The 21,234-nt window shown below is 34.2% G+C and overlaps 1 pseudogene; it reads right to left on the bottom strand.

Annotated features, from left to right (window-relative positions):
* Positions 1-4,952: 4,952 nt before the first annotated feature.
* On the bottom strand, positions 4,953-20,971 carry LOC111988809 ((3S,6E)-nerolidol synthase 1-like; annotated as a pseudogene).
* Positions 20,972-21,234: the final 263 nt, after the last annotated feature.

Below are 21,234 nucleotides of genomic sequence, written 5' to 3'. Positions count from 1 at the left end.
TTTTGAGTATATAATTAGAGAAAATATATAGTTTATTTGATTATTTTTTTATATAAGAAAGAAAGAAAGAAAAATCTAACGTGGGAGACGATGAGATTTTGTTATAGGTGTGTACTAATTATATAGTTTATTTGATTATATATATATATATATAATAAAGCAAAATCCTAATGTGGGAGACCATGAGGTTCTATCACGTAGCACTTTGCTACATTAATTTTTTATTTAGCCTTCCATTTCACATTTTTTGCACTTTTTTCCAATTTTTTTTTTTTTAATGTTAAGGTTATGTTAGTCTTATTTAAATTATCTTTGGTGAACGATTGTCCCTCTTAAAGTCCAAACCCATTCAACTTTAAAAATTAATTAATTTTTTTTTTTCAAGTTGTCTTTGAAAACATTGGATTTTTTCAACATACTTTGCAATACGACCCCAAGTTGAGAACTAGTATTTTTTTTAATAAGAATATTTTAATATTTCAAAATATACATGAACAATAAAATAACCCCAAGTTGAGAACTAATATTTTTTTTAATAAGAATATTTTAATATTTGAAATATACATGAACAATAAAATATCCATATTTCATAGAAATATATGTAAATTTCATATTAAAAATTTGTTAGAATGATATTTCTTTTAACCTACCACTATTATACTCTAATAACATAAACATGATATCATGAAAATTCTATGATATTTTCATAAGCTAACTAAACATTAATATGATATCATAAACATCTTATGCTAACCCTAATGTATTAAATAAACAAAAACTATGATTAAGCAAACAAATAACTTATTAAACCGCATAATAAACATTAATATATTGAATAGATGTTTTTATCATTATTTAAACTACAATATTCCTACATTGTTCTTTTATATTTTAATGGCTCTTTACTTTAACTAAAAAATGTCTAATGTGTGTGCAATTTTAAACTTTCACTTTTCAACGATGAATTTGTTGCTTTAACTAATTTCTATGACTATTATGCTATAGTCTAAATTCATTGTCCTCTTGAGATTAAAATAAAATAAAATAAAATTTTATTTATCCCCTTAATTTTGTATTAATTTAATTCAATAAAAAACTCTTTATTTTATCGTGACATTACTTTGTGTTATTATTTTAACATATTTTGAACATTCTTTATAATCTTTTCACATGACAGTTTAAAGCATTATCCGCACATTGCGCGAATGCTTTGCCAGTTCCTATTAGAAATAGGAGACCACGTGAGAATTCTAATTAAAGTTGAATCCGTGTGTTTGTAGAAGTACCAAAGTCGGTGAGGCTATTTAAATAAGCTTTATGTGGTTTTACAATTAGGGTGTGCCGCATGGAATAGAAAACTGAGAAAAAGGGTGCCACACAAGAAAAAAGAGAGAGCAGCCAAGAGGGAGCCGCATAGATAAAAGATAGCCAAGAGTGAGAGCTGTACATGGAGAAGAAAATAGAGAGGAGAGAGCAAAGTATTGCCTAGGGGTGGCAAAATTTGACACGACCCGTGAACCCGACACGACACGACACGAAATTAACAAGTTATGGGTTGAGACTTAACGGGTTCGTGTCATATTTGGGTTGACATGGCTGACCTGTTTAATAAATGGGTTGGGTTAGTGTTGAACACATAGAACCCGTTTGACCCATCTGACCCGTTTAATTAAATGACATTTTACCAATATACCCTTCAAACTCTAGGTATATAAACATATTAGTTATTGTGATTTATTTTCTTTGATATATTGTGATTGATTATTTGTGATATTATAATATGTTTTAGTTTTGAATGATTATTTGTGATATAATTACTTGTTAGTTCTAAATTTTATATTAAAAATATTTATTTGTTTGTTTTTTCATAATTTTTTTCTTTTCATTTTGATAAAATCTAATAAATAGGTCGACACGACTGGCCCTTTAATAAATAGGTCGTGTTAGGGTTAAGGAATCTTGACCTGTTTAATAAACATATCGGGTTAGTGTTGACCTATGTAGTCGAATACTCATAACTTGACACGACACGAACCCGACACTCGAACACGAATTGCCACCCCTAGTATTGCCGCCTTTAAGAGAAATAATTAGTGTGTGTGAGAACAAAGGAAAAAAGAAGATTTTCTTTAGCTAAGACATACACAAGAGAATTTGTTATTGCATTTTGGGAATCTCAAGTTAGGCATAAACTTGAGAATTTGTCTCATTGTTTTTCCCTTAAAAAAGAAAGGGTTTTTTAATGTAAATATTTGTATTCTTATGTGTGATTGCAATTTTAAATTATTAAATTTGGTGATAATATAATTTGGGACCCAACACTCAAATGAACTCATCCGCATCAACCAAAGCTTCTGTTCTCCAATTAGCTCATTGGTAAAAGGTTCTTTACTCTCTCTGGTTTGAATAAAAAACTCACTAAAAGGAACAGATTTGGGAGTATTTCTAAAGTTTAGGCTAAAGGAATTTTGGACTCAGACTTAGGTTTTGGTTCATCTTTATATCTGTCCCTTCAAATTGTGGAACATTGGCCATTTTTTTTTATAGGAAGAATCTATTTTAAACGAGTGTGTTAGACATTGAGGTTGCCAAATTCTATGACATTGTAAATTTATTGAGTTTCTGCTATATCATCATAATTTTAATATCAATGCCCAAGAAGTGGCTTAAAGAAAGAAGAATTTTGTAATTTTGATTTCCCTTTCATCAAGTCTCAATCAATCAAAGTCTTGGATTCATTAGAATTTCAATCACATGTTGCTCAATCAAAAATAGGGGTATCGACTCTTCGCGATAGTGTCTTGCTCAAGTGAGATTGAGAAACTTGTATTTAATGTATGTTAAATAAGTTGGTTGTTGAATCAATTTGTGATACTTACATGAAAAACTATATAATGGCCTATTATGCATGACTTATTCTAAGGTTTAGAGAGCTTGTATTTTATACTTCAATGAAAAAAATCTAAACTAATAGCATTTACCTTTTAGTTCAAAGCATCATGAAAAGAATCAAGACAGTGTTGTTGCTGCCATAGAGCAAATCAAACCCGTTAGTTCAGAGCCATCCCAATGTTTCTGCGGAAATCAAATCTTCAGTGTTGTCCTTAGGGTCATGGAAGTGGTTCGTAGAAGGATTTCATAGTAGAAGTTACAGCTGATTTTGGGGTCACATTAGTAAGTTTTCCACAATGTATATAGGAATAAGGTTTATTGATTATAAACTTCAATTCTATTATAGACTTATAGTGAACTGCTTCTTAAGGTTATGGAATCGCTGTAATAGTCTTTCCTTTGGATGTGTCTGTCGGTTTTCCACTTTGTCACTGTATGTCGTGTTTATTATCTCACAGTTTACTACTTTACATATGTTGATTAGCATGCTTGTGGTAAATAACCCTTGAGTCTATTGAGTACATAATTGGTTAATTCGCTTAATAGTTTAGTCCGCTGCATAATTATTATTATTATTTTTTTTTATGAATAGTCCTTTGCATAATATTTTTTTGAGTGCAGTCCACTGCATAATTAACTTTGATAGAAATTTAGACCTCTTAAACCAACCAGATTAACCTAGTTAATTAGCCAAGTGATTAACTTAGTCAATTTATGCAATTCTAGGTTATCACAAACATACAATCATATCAAGAATCGAAGGTAAACTTGAACCCACTATGTGAAAGAATCGAAGTTCATACAAAATGACTTACAAGCTCCCCACTTGACTTCCTAATGCTACCCACCAGTAGAACTTACTGACACGACCACATGCAAGCTCCGAATCCACAGACTCCTTCTTTTTTGGACTCTCCAATCAAGTACAAGTACCCACGCTTGTTATTCTTTAAGCTCCAATGGCAGCAATCTTGTTGATTATCAAGATGTAGATAATATCTCTACCTTGAAAACCCTAAGTTTATGTGAAGGAAAACTCCTCAAAGATCTCACAAGAGATTCACACAAACTGCAAATATGAGCAGTAAAAACTTAAAGAGGTTTGATACAAAACCCTATATACAAAAGAGACACACTCTTCTCTCTCACAAAAGTTCTCAAAAATGTGGTTTAGGGTTTCCTTTATATAGTGGGAGAAGTAGATCTGAAACCCTAATCCTTAATGGGCTTAAGCTGCTGTCTGGGCCGACTTAAAATTCTGCAGATACGATTTTCGATTGATCGAGCTTGTTCTTCGATCGATCGAACCAAGCAGAATATGAAGTCTTCTTCCTGCAACTTGTATGTTCTTGAATCTTGACTTGAATCACCTTAAGCATTGTTTAATAAAACCTATAGACTCTAAGATCTATATCTAGATAAGTTTGTGTTCACGATTTGCCAATTGTTCTAAACATTTAGAACTTAACAAACTTTAGGGTCTAAATAAAAACTTTAAACGTGGTCAAGCAAAGTTAATTTACAATATCCAAAAATCTTATTCAAGCAAGGGCCAAACGAACTTTTTGCTTGATTCCAACAATCCCTCGAGCAAGTCTTCAATCAGCAATTAAATTATTTTCCTAACTTATAATTTGCAACGATGACAATCCTCTTTAATACATGTTTTAACACAAGAATTTGCTGACATTAAGGAACAATTGGTTTTAGAGACTTAGTATAGTAAAATTTAATTATTGAATGCGCTCTACAATAGAGCAAAGTGATTCTTTTAATTACTGGAACAATTGGATATTAGAGACTTAGTAAAGTAAAATCGAGCACAGTCGAATATTGGAGACTTAGTACAGTAATAAAAAGGAAAATACATATCAATAAGAATCACTTTGCTGTGAGAAGCTTTATCATCTTCCATGTTAATTATGATCACACCATATATATATATATGTATATAGCAATTAGAGCTCCGAGCCTCCTAAGTAAGTGGCTGTACTTATTGTCACAAGCTTAGATGGATCCTCACTTTTTCCCCCTCTTAAAACCAATAAGATTTATGCAAGTCAAGTAATAGTCGGTTCATTTTGTTGTGTAACAACACTGCCAATTAGCAAAGACTTCATATGCTCCTCTAAACTTGGAAGGTGGTGATTGTCATCGTAATTGTACATCAAAGGAACCATCCTTGCAGCATTGAGAGAAACATTCTTAAAAGATGTAGGGAATGGATACGAAGAGAGGCATTCCTTGTTGAGGCACTACTATTCGTATGCAATCATAGATGATGATGCCGAAAAAATCACAAGTGAGCCACACGATATTCGCACACTCAAAATGTAACCTGCACAACATAAGAAATGAGAGAAGCCTTAATAGAGAGCACTGGTGTGGTGCCGGCCGAATACCTTTCGAAGGTCAAGTTAGAATCTCTTACAACTCCAAAATACTAGAGAGGGTCAATTATGTGTACCTTGATTTATAAGGGTATTAGTATTTTTATAGTAGTCAAAGATTAACATTTTTCCCTTGGAATCAAAGTCCTTTCCATCTAGGAATCCTTTTTGAGAAGTCCTAAACATGATGGCCAAGTCCTTTCCTTACAGAGAAGATCTTCATTAATACGCGCAACTTTTAGAATCCTTTTTGCGCTAGAATTCTATTTACCTCAAGATTCTATGGTGTGCGCCGCAAGTATTTCCATCTAGGGTTTTTTGGAGATCATGAGATAACAAAATCAGATGCCTCATGGATCCCTCACCCGTCCGTACTGTGTCCATTCATGTGTGGATCCGTCCAGTCCATATGAGGGTCCGTCCATATGAGCCCATCCGTCATGTATAATTTTTCCTCTTCAATAGATATTATATGCTCTCTTGTGTCTTTGATTGGAGAGCCAGGATGTTCTATCATGTAGCACTTTAAATAAGATCCATCACGCCTATCTTGATTCTCGTCTTGCCGTTAAAACCAAGCTTATTTTAGTGACTAGAAAGAGCAAGATTCAAACCACAATTAAAAGCCAATTTCTGGCACCATAGATGGACTAGTGCTCTACTAGTGAACATTATTTGATAACTTGTAGAGATTCCATTTTTTTTTTTTAATTTTTCTTTAAAATTTTATAAATTTTTACAATAAGAGGTGGAGAATTTGAATCCTAATTTTCCTTATAAAAATCTAGTCAATACTACTAAACTATAAAATCTTGACAAGAAGTTTTTTTTTTAATCAAATCTTGACAAGAAGTTGTGATTGATCAACAATTACTTTTAGTCTTTTTACAAAAAGTTTATATCAACTTAAACAGTATTTAAAACTTTACTAATAATAAGCATTAAAATTGGGCCTAGGTTTGTATGGATCTAGTGAGGATCCAATCAACAAATGGGCTTAAATTACTTATTAATAGACAAAAGCCTAAACTAAGCGTAATATTATTGACCAACTAAGTCCACCAAGACCAAAACAAATAAAAATTTACCTTCAAGCTGATTTTAAGAAAATTTCTCTAATCTACTCTATTATCAGTATTATGTGGCGATTGATTATATGACCTATATAATAGGTTATGTGATTTACTTAAATAATACACATGAATGATTTTATATGTTCACATGTAAATTGGAGTGTTGGGAATTTAACCAAAATTCCAACCTGTGAGAAACAATAAAAATAGAGGAAACACACGCCAAAGAAAAATAATCACACGCACAAGATAGTATTTACTTGGTTCGGCAATTTGCCTACGTCCACGGAGTTGCAGGGATTTCACTATTATCAGGGAAAAATACAAAGTGCGGCTACAGTGTTTTTTTCTCTCTCCCTAAAAACACAACAACAGTAGTAGTCTAAAAAAAAAAAAGCCGCTTTTATAATTAGGGTTTTTTTTTTTGAGACTACTACTGTTGTTGTGTTTTTAGGGAGAGAGAAAAAAACACTGTAGCCGCACTTTGTATTTTTCCCTGATAATAGTGAAATCCCTGCAACTCCGTGGACGTAGGCAAATTGCCGAACCACGTAAATACTATCTTGTGCGTGTGATTATTTTTCTTTGGCGTGTGTTTTCTCTATTTTTATTGTTTCTCACAGGTTGGAATTTTGGTTAAATTCCCAACAACTAGTATCAGAGCTCATGGTGGTGTGCGACGAAAGTGGTGAGGTGTTCATGGTCCCTACCCAGCAGGGACAGAGAAAGCCTTAATGGTCCACACACAAAAATCCTGGAGAAAAAGAAAAGCCCAACAAAGGAATATTGCAAATGGTGCTAAACAATGATGAGGTGCGAGGTTCCCATGGACATGGACGTGCGGAGTTCCCATGGATGTGCGTGCAGGTTGACACGTGGTTCCCATGGATGGCGTACGAGAGACTCATGGATGACGCATTGATGAAGTGAAAAGCCCATTAGTCAAGGGGGAGTGAGTAGGACTTGTTCAAAGCTCACAGAGAGGCAAAGACTCACGTGGTGCTAAATAATGGTATGGTGCGAGGTTCCCATGGACATGAACGTGCGGGGTTCCCATGGATGTGCGTGCAGGGTTGACACGTGGTTCCCATGGATGACGTACGAGAGACCCATGGATGACGCGCTGATGAAGTGAAAAGTCCATTAAGCAAGGGGGAGCGAGTAGGACTTATTCATGGCCCACAGAGAAGTCTTGAAGTCCACAGAGTGGTAGAGACTCACACGTGAGGGGGAGATTGTTGGGTTACACGTGTGAGTGAAGTCCCACATTGAATAAAGATAAGAAGAATAAGTGGTTAATATAACATCATTGAGCACATACCCATTGGGCTTAGGCCTTTTGGGTTAAAGTGTGTTTCTATATGTTATATTAATTATCCAAGGAAGCTCCCCAAAGTTGTTTATCTCCCTAACATGGAGGAGATCCACCCAAAGAGAAAAAAATTTGTGATTAGTGTTTAGAATCAAACTGGCTTGGAAAAAAATTTTCCGCCATAGTAGTGACTATTGATAAGATCATATTATTGTGCTGGCCTACAATATGTGGTTCTCCGCATTAATTAGTGTGGCTTATACTGCTAGCCAGCCTGAAAAACTAGAAAGATACTAGCCACTCATACATACACTATCACTATTCTGAAACAACAGAACCTTTGTTTATTTCCAGAGCATTATCGCAAGAAGTACCCTGCCAACCATGGAGTGGGGTAGCATGCCATAAACTTTAAGGGCATCAACGGAGTACTCTGTCTTAAATTAAACATATGTCCTCTTTGAATAAAGGAAAGCCATCTATCTCTTTCTCTACCCACTCTTCTCTCTCTTTTGTCATGGGCCACCAGTAAAACAAATGAATAGCACTTAACCACTCAGTTTACTTCTGTACATATGAATAACTTCTGTACATAGTTTTCTCTCTCATTTTTCTGTCCATATAATTTTCTCTCTCATTTTTATTGGCGCTCAATTAACCACTTAAGACGATAAATGTCATGAATAGCACACGACTTGTCAAGGGGTGGATCGATCCACGTTGTAGCTTAGGGGTGCCCCCAAAATTTTGGATGACCCTCGAAAACACATCTTACCTAGCTAGGTAGCCCCCTCAAGGGCCTCAACAAAGAAAGTTTTGATAAAAAAACAATCTACCCCTTTTTTTTTACTATTCCCTTTTTCGTAATTAATGTTTTGAAACCTTAATTCTTTTTTAAAATTAATTATATTTTTACCAACTTTCAACAAATAGTGTTTTGTTTCGAAGTAAAATATTTGCAAATATAAAATATTTTTAGTAAAATATTTTCATCTTACTGTATTTGATTGTCAACATGAAAATACAGTGAAAATCATTCTTCAATTGTATGTTTCACTGTAAAATATTTTTTTTTTTCATACTTCTCAAAACTCAACTAGTGCACAGACCTTAGCCAAAAAAAAAAAATTGGTGCACAAACCTATGCAGTGTGCGCAGACCAACAACAACAAAACTGGTGCACAAACCTGTGCAGTGTGTACAGACCTTCAACAAAGAAAATCTAGTGCACAGACCACAACCACCACCACCACCCACCCCCCAAAACTCCACATCGGAAGGAAAAACAGCCACCAAAACACCACCAACCAACAAACCACCACTGGCCACTCAAATGACAACCACCATCAACCAAAAATCCAGATCGAAAAAACCAAAAAAAAAAAAAAAAAGATTTGAAAGACCAGCCAAAAGACAACCACCATCAACCAAGAAAAACCTCCATGAACTCAGATTGAAAACCCAAGAAACAAAGAACATAATCTAAAAATCTAAGCCCAGCGGAGGCAAGATCGGGTAGCCACCAAAAACTTAAGATCGTCGTCAGATCCAAGGCGGTGCAATGGAGAAGAGACACGATGAGGTTGGTAGTGCCGAGGATGGCGGTTGGGGTTGGTCAGTGGGTGGGCAACGGTGTGAGATGAGAGGGTTTTGGCCTTGTGACTTGTGAGTGAGAGAGCTGAGAGATGGAGAGAGGAAGAACTGAGAAAGTTAAGAGAGCAGAAGCTGATAAAGTGTCGGGAGTGAGAGAGGAGAAGAAATTGTAAAACGTTTTACCCATTTTTTTAGTGTAAAATATTTTACAGTTATTGCTTTTGATTTTTCCTAACCGAAAATAATTTACATTTGGCTAATTATTTTACTGTAAAACAAAAATTGTAAAATATAAAAATATTTTACATCAAAACATGCAGAGCGTTGATTATTTTTATATGTAATTTAACTCATTCCATGTTTAATGTATCACAATTTTTCGTGTTTTCATTTCATATTTTGTGGAATTATCTGTCAAAGTTCAATTGTCTCATTCATGTACCTTTACTATTCTATCTTACTATTAGACCTATTATGTTTGTCTGTATAAAGTCATTAAGGCCAATTATATGGTTCTATATAAAGTCAACATATGTATGGTTCAGTGTTACATTATTTTATACCCTTTTTTAAGGCTTTCCATGGGGTTCCATCCATGCTTTTTGTAGACCTTGTAGCAGATTTCGTAATGTCATAAAGAGCCTTGAAGCATATCTTCATGTAGTCTGGTAGTTGCTCAGCAGCAACAAGTTCCCATCTGCATGCAATTTTATTTTTATTTTTCAAATAAATATGGGGGTGTAACAAATTTTACTACATTAATTTACATAATGATGCATCACTAATCACAAAATACTAATTAAAATATTTTTTTGTTATTATATGTTATGTTGAAACATCATCAATCATAATTATTGTTATGTCAGTTTGTAATTTTTTAGTAGTAAAATTCGTTACCGTTTTAAGATTTTTCTTATATTATTCAACTACTGATCAATATCTATTGACAACTTCTGTGAAGTGTTCAAGTTCATCGAGGGTTCCACGTACATCAAATATGTCATCTATTATGTAGAGTAGTGCCAAGGGTTTTGTGAGCTCAACCCTTTGCTCCGACGAGATTGGATCTGAGAGGCATGCCATGGGCCACATGTACCATTTAAGTGGCTGGTCTCTAGCAAATTTCAACTCATTGGCCAAGCTTAGGTCTTTCCACCGTCTAAAACAAATAAAAAGATTTAAGTAAATCGTTACTAATAAACTATAAAATGCAAACTAAATCCTCAACATCATTGCTCAACTTAGGCTGCGTTTGTTTCGCCTGAAAACACTTTCAGAAAATAATTTTACACCCTTGTATGTGTTTGGCAACTACGGAAAATCAAATACACTTTGATCGGAAAAAAGCCACTTTAAGTGTAAAATCATTTACGCTTTGATTTTACCTTCAAAGCATTTCCAAAAAACACACCCGAAGAGAGAAAGCTCAAGCACACACCCAAAGACATAGAGAGAGCTAGAAGGGAAAGTGAAGAAGACAACCGATCTCGTCGCGGGAATCAGACCCACCCACCGATCTCCTCATCATCGCATCCTTCAGACCCACCCACCATGATTGAACCCAAATCGAACCCACTGTGACCCTCGTCACCGTCGAACCCAGATCAAACCCATTTTCTCGTCGCCATCACCTCTAGATCGAACCCACCATGACCCTCGTCGACGAGCAACCCGCCGCCTCTAGATTGAACCCACTTGCCTCTCTCTCTTCCTTCTTATCTTAATTTGAACGAATTTGATGAATTTTTTGGTTTGGTTTAATATTATATATTTGTTTGGAAGATGAGAAAATGTGAGCATCAAGTAGAAAATGTGTTGTCCATAGTATTTTCAAGAGTACAACCAAACACTTAAAAATATTTTTCAAAGAATTTTTTAAAATACCACCAAACACCTGAAAATATTTTCTTTTCCTGAAAATATTTTCACCTGAAAATATTTTACACTTGGAAAACATTTTACATTGAACCAAACGCAGCCTTACTTCAAAATTTGATGAATTTCCTTTTAGTGTATTTCATGAACCATGTTGGAATCTATTTGAGCTAGTTCTTGCACAACATTGATCCACTCATTTGTCCCTTGAATGTTAGTTTGAATGTTTTTAGTCGTGAACCTTGCCAGGCTCTTGTGATGGGGATTCTTTAGTGTGTCAGTGATAAGAATGACTTCTTGATGATCAAGATGGGTTGCCCATTCGGTAAGATATTGGCGACTAAACTCTCCAGCTTCGTCAAGTATATCTTCTCCTTCAATACTTAACTGAGAAGCTTCATATAAGCCCTTCAATCCCTTTATATCTCCAACTAGACTTGATTTGAACTTCCTCTCCTTGTACTTCAAGTTGTTAAACAACGCTGTAAAAGTGTATATGTTGGGTGCACTGCACCATGAATCCAGCCCACGTAATAGACATGCTCATTTAATGAGCATGTCTTCAAGTTTCTTAACTTTTCTTGATTATGTACAAAATTCAGCATGGTTGGTTGGCTTAGGCGTGTTGGACACGCTGAAGGAAGAAAGAAAAGAAAGAAGCAAAAGGCAAGTCATTCGGCTGGCAGAGCAGAAATTGGATGAAGCAAAGTCAAAATAAGTGGCTTGCATTTATTGTGATTTGATGAAAAGAGTGCGAAAGGAAGAAAAGAAGAAAAGGTGAAAGAAATAAAAGGAAGAGGCCATTCGGCCATTTGGGCAAAGAAGAAAAAGAAGTGAAGTCCCAAAAGTGTGAGGACTGGTGCGTGAGTAAGAGCAAGCAAAAAAGAGAAAAGAAAAATAGAGAGAGTGAGTGAAAATACACAGTGAGTAAGAGGGCAGTGAGTGAAAAGAAAAGGAAAGTTTTTTTTTTTTACTCAAATTGTAACTCTAAGTGTTGTAATCTCTATTTGATATAGTGAAATTATTTGGAGTTTGTCCCGTAGTTTTTCCCTTTAAGGAGAAAGGGTATCCACGTAAATCTTTATGTTATTGTGGGTGTGCTTCCGCTGTGCTTGCTGAAATTTATTCTCTGTTATATAGAATTTTTCCCAACAAGTGGTATCAGCACGTAGGTTCGATTGGGAGCAATGGCCAGAGAAGAAGGAAAGACGTCAGGAATCGAGAAGTTTGACGGCTTAGACTTTGGCTATTGGAAGATGTAGATCGAAGATTATCTATATGGGAATAAATTACATCTTTCTCTTTTGGGAAGCAAACCAGATAGTATGGAAGAAGAAGAATGGAGGCTTCTTGATAGACAGGTGCTAGGAGTTATACGATTAACTCTAACAAGATTAGTTGCACACAACGTTATGAAGGAAAAGACAACAGTAGATTTGATGAAGGTTTTATCTAGTATGTATAAAAAGCCTTTGGCTAACAATAATGTGCATCTAATGAAGAAGTTGTTTAATCTGAAGATAGTGGAAGGTACTCCTGTGGCTCAGCATCTAAATGAGTTTAACACCATCACAAATCAATTGTCCTCTATGGAGATTGATTTTGACGATGAGATCCGTGCATTAATTGTTTTGGCTTCTTTGCCAAACACTTGGGAGGCCATGAGAATGGCAGTGAGCAATTCTGCAAGAAAAAAAAAATATGATGATATTTGAGATTTGATTATAAGTGATGAGGTTCGCAAAAGAGATGCTGGTATAAACAATGCACAAAATCAAACTCTTGTTATGGAGAACAGGGGCAGAAATAGAAGCAGATGGCTTGATGATCGAGCCAAATCCAATGACAGGTCACAGTCAAAAGGTAGATCTCAGTTTAAAGAAATGAGAGAATGTTTCCATTGTGGGAAAAAGTCTCACGTAAAAATAAATTGTTGGCATTGGAATAAAGAACAAAATGAAGAGAAAGATGAAAAGAATGTGATATAAATTCTCTGAGAAAGAAATGTATTAATTTTGATGAAATTTTCTCAGTGTTAGTGAAGATAATGAAGAAGGTTAAGTCTGGTATTGACTTTTCCGGCATGGATTATAATTGAAAAATTGAGTTGAAGATCTCCTCTATAAGTGGGTTGGAGGTGGAGATTGTTGGGTGCACTGCACCATGAATCCAGCCCACGTAATAGACATGCTCATTTAATGAGCATGTCTTCATGTTTCTTAACTTTTCTTCATTATGTACAAAATTCAGCATGGTTGGTTGGCTTAGGCATGTTGGACACGCTGAAGGAAGAAAGAAAGAAAGAAGCAAAAGGCAAGTCATTCGGATGGCAGAGCAGAAATTGGATGAAGCAAAGTGAAAGTAAGTGGCTTACATTTATTGTGATTTGATGAGAAGAGTGTGAAAGGAAGAAAAGAAGAAAAGGTGAAAGAAATAAAAGGGAGAGGCCATTTGGCCATTTGGGCAGAGAAGAAAAAGAAGTGAAGTCCCAAAAGTGTGAGGACTAGTGTGTAAGAGCAAGCAAAAAAGAGAAAAGAAAAATAAAGAGAGTGAGTGAAAATATACAGTGAGTAAGAGAGCAGTGAGTAAAAAGAAAAAAAAGTGTTTTTTTCTTTACTCAAATTGTATCTTTAAGTGTTGTAATCTCTATTTGATATAGTGAAATTATTCGAAATTTGTCCCGTGGTTTTTCCCTTCAAAAAGAAAGGATTTCCACATAAATCTTTGTGTTATTGTGTAAGTGTGCTTCCACTATGCTTGCTAGAATTTATTCACTGTTATATAGAATTTTTCCCAACAGTATATACAATACTCATTTAGCGAGTATATAGCTTAAATTCGTTCTAAAATCAAATAGTAAAGGATTACAAATAGGAACAAAATTGTTTTCCCCTTAGTTTTAGTTTTTGTATCCTTATTGATTTGAATAATTAGTGGTGGGATTAGGCTGCAAGTTGGGATAACAAAGATTGAAAGACAAAGTTGGAAGCAAAATTGATGTTGAAAAAAAGGTCATAGCTAGCTAGTAAGAAATTAAATTATTAAATTTTCATATAAAATATAACAGTTATACAATCAATTTATTTTTCATGCATAGTGTCTAGTAAAAGATATTAAAAAAATAATATATATATATATATATATATTCATCAGTAGATCTGTCTAAAAGAATAATCCAAATATTTTTATATAAATTTACAAGAAACTCTAAACGTGACTTAGTGTTTTTTTTTTTTTTTTTTTAATGTACGCATAGTGTTCAATATATTTCTTCTATCATAACTTTAGTTTCAAATTATTGAAAATTTGTAGCTAGTAGAAAACCATAAAAGGATGTTATAATATTGTAAATGGAATTTATAAAAAGAAATAAGAAAGCAGAAAAAAAAAATGATAGAACTTTAATTTCAAGACAAATGACGGACCTATATATTGTAGAAGTGTAAAACGTTTGTTGAATTGTTAATGGGGTCTTTCTTTTTTCTTTTTTCTTTTTTCTTTTTTCTTTTATTATAAAAAGGTTGGATCCCACCACATATATATCATAAATCATATACTATAAAAGTAAAGTCCTATAAGTCATTGTTCTACCAAATGATTATTTTCTCTTGGTAACAAGTAGCTACACTCCCAATAATTATTAAAATAATTTTATCTTATTAATTGTAATAATAGTTTAATTTAGTTAAAACTATAGCACCTAATTTTTCAAGAAATTAAAAATTCTATTCCAACTAAAATTCTATTACAAAAAATTCAAGATATTTATAATAAAATTTAGGAGAAATTACAGAAAACTCACCTGTGATTAGACCCGTTTTTACTTTATTTACCCGTAGTGCAAAACTTATAACACTTTACCCATCTAAGGTAACTTCCATTAGGGCTCTGTTACCCACCTCCCCCTTTGCCATTACAAAAACGTATTTTTAGGGAAAATCAAACAAAACAAAAATAAAAAAGTTAGGGTTTTGATTGCTTAAGAACTTCTATGAGAACAAAGTGGAGGAATAGCACACAAATCAAAGGGCTCAATGAAATCACTTTTAATCTATATCAATATCAACAATCTCATAAAAACTCAAAATTATGAACCAGTTTTTACAGGAAGACCAACAATCTCAAAACAACCGGCAACATTATTAACAAAAGAGAGTGAGATAGAGATAAGCAATAACAACCAAAGAATGAGGTAAAGAGAAATCTAGCTGTGGGTTTGGATTGTGGTAGATCAGTCATGGGCTTGGTGGCGTGGTGGTGACTCTAAGTGCTGCTTGTGCCTCTCCTAATTCTCAGTCCTTTTCTGCACAACCAAACACTACCAATCAAGGAAAGGGAAGGAACCTTCCAACTTCAAACCCACCCCCAAATTCCAACTTCAAACCCACTCCGAATCACAACCACAACAACAAACCCACCCCCAATTCCAACTTCAAACACACTCTGAATCCTAACCATAGTAGCAAACCCACCCCCAATTCCAACTTCAAACCCACTCTGAATCTCAACCACAATAGCAAAACACTTAAATCATCAAATCCAAAAAATCAAGTATCCAAATTGCTAATAACCCACAAATTACCTAGTTAACAACGTATCATTTGGGGCTTGATCTTTGAAGAAACAAGTGGATTTATGGGTGGTGGCTTTAGTTGTTGAGGAGAATAAGTCAGCGCCAATGAAGGGCAAGCTTGGCGACACAGATTGACAACCACAAAGATCAGCGGAGATCAAAGTCTGAGATTTAATTTGGGAGATCGGAGTTGGAGATCAACAGAGATTGAATTTGGGAGATCAACGGAGATCAGAGTTGGCAGATCAGAGATTAGTGGTGGATTTGCTTCTTCTCTCTTTGGAATTTTTTGATGCTTTGAAAATGAAATTGATTTTTATTTGGTAGTTTTTAAAACCGGTTGGGTTTTTGGATTATCTTTTTTATTTTTTGAATAATGGATTATCTTTTTTAGAACTTTAGAACTATAGCATATTTGATGTGTGTGCCTTCACTTTGTTCTCATAAAAGTTCTTAAGCAATCAAAAACCTTAACTTTTTTATTTATTTATTTTTTCTAAAAATATGTTTTTCTAACGGCAAAGGGAGAGGTGGGTAATAAATCACTAACGGAAGTTACCTCAGGTGGGCAAAGTGTTAAGTTTTAAACTACATGTAGGCAAAGTGAAAACGAGCCTAACCACAAGTGCGTTTTTTGTAATTTCCCCTAAAATTTAACCATTAGTAATTAATCATAATTTTTTATTTTGATGTAATAAAACTTGCAAAATGCACATTGTAGTTGCATCAAGTGGCATACATATTTCTGATAATATTTCTAAAACATTTTCTTACATAAAATTTTCAAGTGGCTTTTAGTTAAAGGTGTAATTGGTTTGGTTCGGTTGGGTCATAATATTGGACAAATTCCCCCATTGAACCAAATTAACAAGGGGGATGGGAGGGAGTTGGGGTGTTTAAGTAAAATCATTTAGTGCATCTGATGGACTATGCCATTCTCTTACATGCTCATGTTTACGTAAAAGGAGCATGCAGCTTACTAAGTACACTACAATAGTTTTTCGACATTTTGCTTTTAGCCATTTGGATCTTTGTGAGAGTCTAAATGCCAGAACCCTTATCCCTCACCCTTAATGGACTATTCCATTCTCTTGCATACTCATATTATGTAAGTGGAGTATGTAGCTTAATAAGTACACTACAATAATTTCTCAATATTTGGGCCCTTGGCCATTGGATCTTTGTGGGAGAAAATTGCTTTTTGCCCCTTTCTGAAAAAAAAATCCAGTATTTTGCCCTCTTTCTCAAACTAATTAGGGAAATGCCCCTCTTTTGAAAATCGAGTTTCTGAAAATCGATTTAGGGCTATAGCAGCGTTTTTAAGGACCCTATAGTGACGTTTTAAGAACTTAGAGTGACGTTTTGTAACTCGATTTTCATAAAGTCGAGTTACATGCAATTTTTTTTCTTTTTTTTTTTTACCTATAACTCGACTTTATGAAAATCGAGTTACAAAACGTCACTATAGATCCTTAAAACGTCATTATAGGGTCCTTAAAAACGCCGCTATAGGGCTTAAATCGATTTTCAGAAACTCGATTTTCAAAAGAGAGGCATTTTACTAATTAGTTTGAGAAATATGGCAAAATGCTGGATTTTTTTTCAGAAAGGGGCAAAAAAAGCAATTTTGTCCGATCTTTGTGAGAATATGAATCCCAGACCCCTCAGCCCTCGCCCTTGATGGATTATACCTTTCTCTTAAATACTCATATAATTTCCCAAACCCCTCCCTCACCCTTGATGATGACTTTAAGCCATAAGCAATGCCATTGGCTTTATATATGAAATATAGAAAAGAAAATGCCAACCTGAAGAAACGTAATAACCATCTTGTCTCAATAATCGAAAGCGTAGAGCAGTTTCCTAAGGTTGACTGTTGATATCATTATAACCACAAGCACTAGATATCATATTTTGCCTCTATAGAATTGTTTCAATCTCTTCTTGGAAGTGGTAGTCAATGCCAAGGCATTGAATCGCATCAATCATAAATAAACCTTCCAATGGATCTTCTCCAGCTTTGTTCAGCACGTGCTTAACTTCTTTCAACTTTTGTGCATGTTGGCTGTGAAATTTATCCTGGAAGGGAAGGCAGAAATCTGTTAAAAACTAAAACTAAAAATAAAATAAAATATCGGGCACAGTGAGAACCAGAAGCAAAAAAAAAAAAAAAAAAAAAGGGTGTAACTAAAAGCCAAACTATATAATGCTTCGAGCAGATAGAAGCTAGCTAAGGTGAGCAAAGTCAAGGTTTAAATTCAAGACTATTAATCATGGTTTTTGAGAAAGTTTTGGTATATTTTGAGTTAGAATTTAGAACCATTTTTTCTCTCTTTGTTGTATATGTGTTTTTTCAAAAAAAAAAAAAAATCAAGACCAATACTTTAATAACATGATAAGTTTTGGGGTAAATAATAATACTATCAATGAAAATCGTTTTTATATTACTTTTTTTTGTTTTGGGGGGGGGGGGGGGGGGGGTGGGGAATAAAGTTATTTTGTTAAAGGTTGCTCACCTCCAGCATAAAGTTTAAGAAAGATATCATATTTTTCTTCCTTTTTTTTGTTAAGAATAGAAGATATTAAAATATACAAGGTAAAAAAAAAAAAAAAACAAAAACTCAAGGAGAATAAGTGGCAGTGATGAAAATTTGCCATAGTGACCTCATGGCTACCTAACGCTAACCATATACAAAATAGACTCCCGGGAGAAAACTCTTTCTAGTTTTTCTTTATTACTAAAATCATATGTTAAAAAATAAAAAATAAAAAATTCAAACACATAAGTATACAACACTTGTAGAACATTAAGTGAAACTCCTAAGAAAAGGATAAATAATTTTACTCTCAAGGGAATAGTGGTTAGTTTAGTGACTAAAACAATGGAAAGATTAACTTATGAGAGGGTTCATGGAGCGCACTCTCAAAACATGTGAATCCCACAAGTGTGTGAGCTCATCAAATATGAGGACACCTCATGAGATGGTTTTAACGGATACTTTCTCGATGGTAGTCAATCGTATTGGTGGCTTTAAGAAAGGACACATAAACTTACAGCATCATGTTTGCTTCTGTAGTTGTGATGTTTTAAAGGGAGAGACAATGTGTGATCATGGGCAATGCTCAATTTGTGAGCACTAGGCAAAGAATTCGGCTGAAGTGGTCTGAATTGGTAGCTTGTGGAATCCTCTTAGGAGCAATTGGAGGATTGTAGGAAGCAAAGAGGGGCTTAATAGACAAAGCCATAGAGAATGAGTATCACAAGTAAAGTAAATGGGAGAGAGGAGTGGGAGGAAAATTTTTTGGAGAGTTTAATGCTTCGGAGATTTCTTGATCCAATTTATAGGATTCAATGCGTTGATAAGTATTAGGATGTTTCAGAACATTAAATTCCGTGGGACCATGTTTATCATGCTTCAAGATGCACGTATTCAATTTGATACCGTGGAATTCTTTATCCAATTTTCTGAATTCAATGCGTTGATAGGTATTGTGGATATAGGATGTTTTCAGCCGTAGGCCACTCTTGAAAATGCACGTATTCAATTTGATACCGTGCACTTGTCTTTGTCCTACTACTACTATTATTATTATTTTTTTTTAATTTGATAGTTAAGAAATGAAAATGAATATTAATTATTATGTCTCCGTTAACTTAAAAAATTAGAAATAAATTATTTTCTACCACCGTTCAGCATTAATCACCATAATTCTAACATCATCTTCCATTTGNAAAAAAAAAAAAAAGGGTGTAACTAAATGCCAATTGACATCTTTTATGTATTCAATTCAATCATTATAGTGTATTGTATTCAGATACAAACTATATAGTGCTTCGAGCAGATAGAAGCTAGCTAAGGTGAGCAAAGTCAAGGTTTAAATTCAAGACTTATTAATCATGGTTTTTGAGAAAAGTTTCTGGTATATTTTTGAGTTAGAATTTAGAACCACGTTTTTTCTCCTTTATGTATGTATGTGTTTATTTCAAAAAAAAAAAAAAATCAAGACCAATTACTTTAATAACATGATAAGTTTTGAGGGTAAATAATAATTTATCAATGAATATTCATTTTTATATCACTTTTTTTTGGGGGGGGGGGGGGTGGTGTTGGGGGAGTAAATAAAGTTATTTTGTTAAAGATTGTACCAGCTCTAGCGTAAAGTTTAAGAAAGATTATCATATTTTTACTTCTTTTTTTTTTTTTTTTTTTTTTTGTTAAGAATGGAAGATATTAAAATATTACAAGGTAAAAAAACAAAGACTCAAGGAGAACAGGCGGTGGTGATGAAAATTTTGCATAGGTGCAGTTTGGCCTCAACGTCTGCGTGAGGCTGCGTTTTCCTCCTCTTTTCTTTCTTTTTTTTTTTTCCCGAAAAGTGAACAGTAAAATCACATGATTTTACTGTGCAGAGACAAAAAATACTGTTCATGCACTGTTTGGCACTGTTCATGCACTAAAAAATATTAAAAATGGGTCTCACGGTACTATTTACACATTTAAAAATTATTTTGCTACAGTATTTTCAGTTTTCAGTTTTCAGTTTTCAATTTCAGTAACAATAAGTTCAATCCAAACAGACCCATAGTGACCTCATGGCTCAACCTAACAAAAGTGGTTTTATTAGATACAAAATAGACTCCGCGGGAAGAATAAAAATCCACTATTCCACACTGAGTTTTTCAATTTATATTTTACTAACTGAAGTCTTTCATATGTATCATTTCTTACCCTTAAAAGTAATTAAAGATTAAAATAAAAAATAAAAAATTCATACACATAATATACAACACTTGGTAGAACATTAAGTGAAACTCCTAAGAAAAGGGATAAATAACTTTTACTCACAAGGGAATAGTGGTTAGTTTAGTGACTATAACAATGGAAAGATTAACTTATGAGAGAGTTTTATGAAGCGCCCTCTCAAAACATGTGAATCCTACAAGCATGTGAGGCTCATCAAATATGAAGATACCTCATGAGATGGTTTTAACGGATACTTTCTCAATGGTCGTCAATTGTATTGATGGCTTTAAGAAAGGACACATAAAACTTACAGCATCATGTTTGCTTCTATAGTTGTGATGTTTTAAAGGAAGAGACAATGTGTGATCATGGGCAATGCTCAATTTGTGAGCACTAGGCAAAGAACTCTGACTGAAGTGGTCTGAATTGGTAACTTGTGGAATCCTCTTAGGAGCAATTAGATTGCCATACTTGAGCACCGTACAACCATCCTTCAACCTGATCACAAAAACATTCATCTTTAGGTTGTATTAGCCATCTTCCAACCTTTAAGCATTTGTAAATTGTCATTGATCACTGTAGGCAAGAACCGTCTTACTTGTTTCACTTTATGTTATGCTCGGACCATTTTATGTAGGACCCAATCCTATCAAGATGTTCTCAAACTTCCACCTTAAGTTTGAGGATGGATGTAAGAGATTTCAGTCTAAGTTCATTGTACCCGAACACAGGGAAACCTAGAGGAGGGCTTAAGGGAGCCCCGGCACCCTTGGTCCTAAGA

Source organism: Quercus suber, unplaced genomic scaffold (genome assembly GCF_002906115.3).
Source record: "Quercus suber isolate HL8 unplaced genomic scaffold, Cork oak 2.0 scaffold_364, whole genome shotgun sequence".
In the NCBI taxonomy this organism is placed as follows: Eukaryota; Viridiplantae; Streptophyta; class Magnoliopsida; order Fagales; family Fagaceae; genus Quercus; species Quercus suber.
Note: the sequence above shows the minus strand (reverse complement) of the source record. Positions and strands in the feature narration are given on the sequence as shown.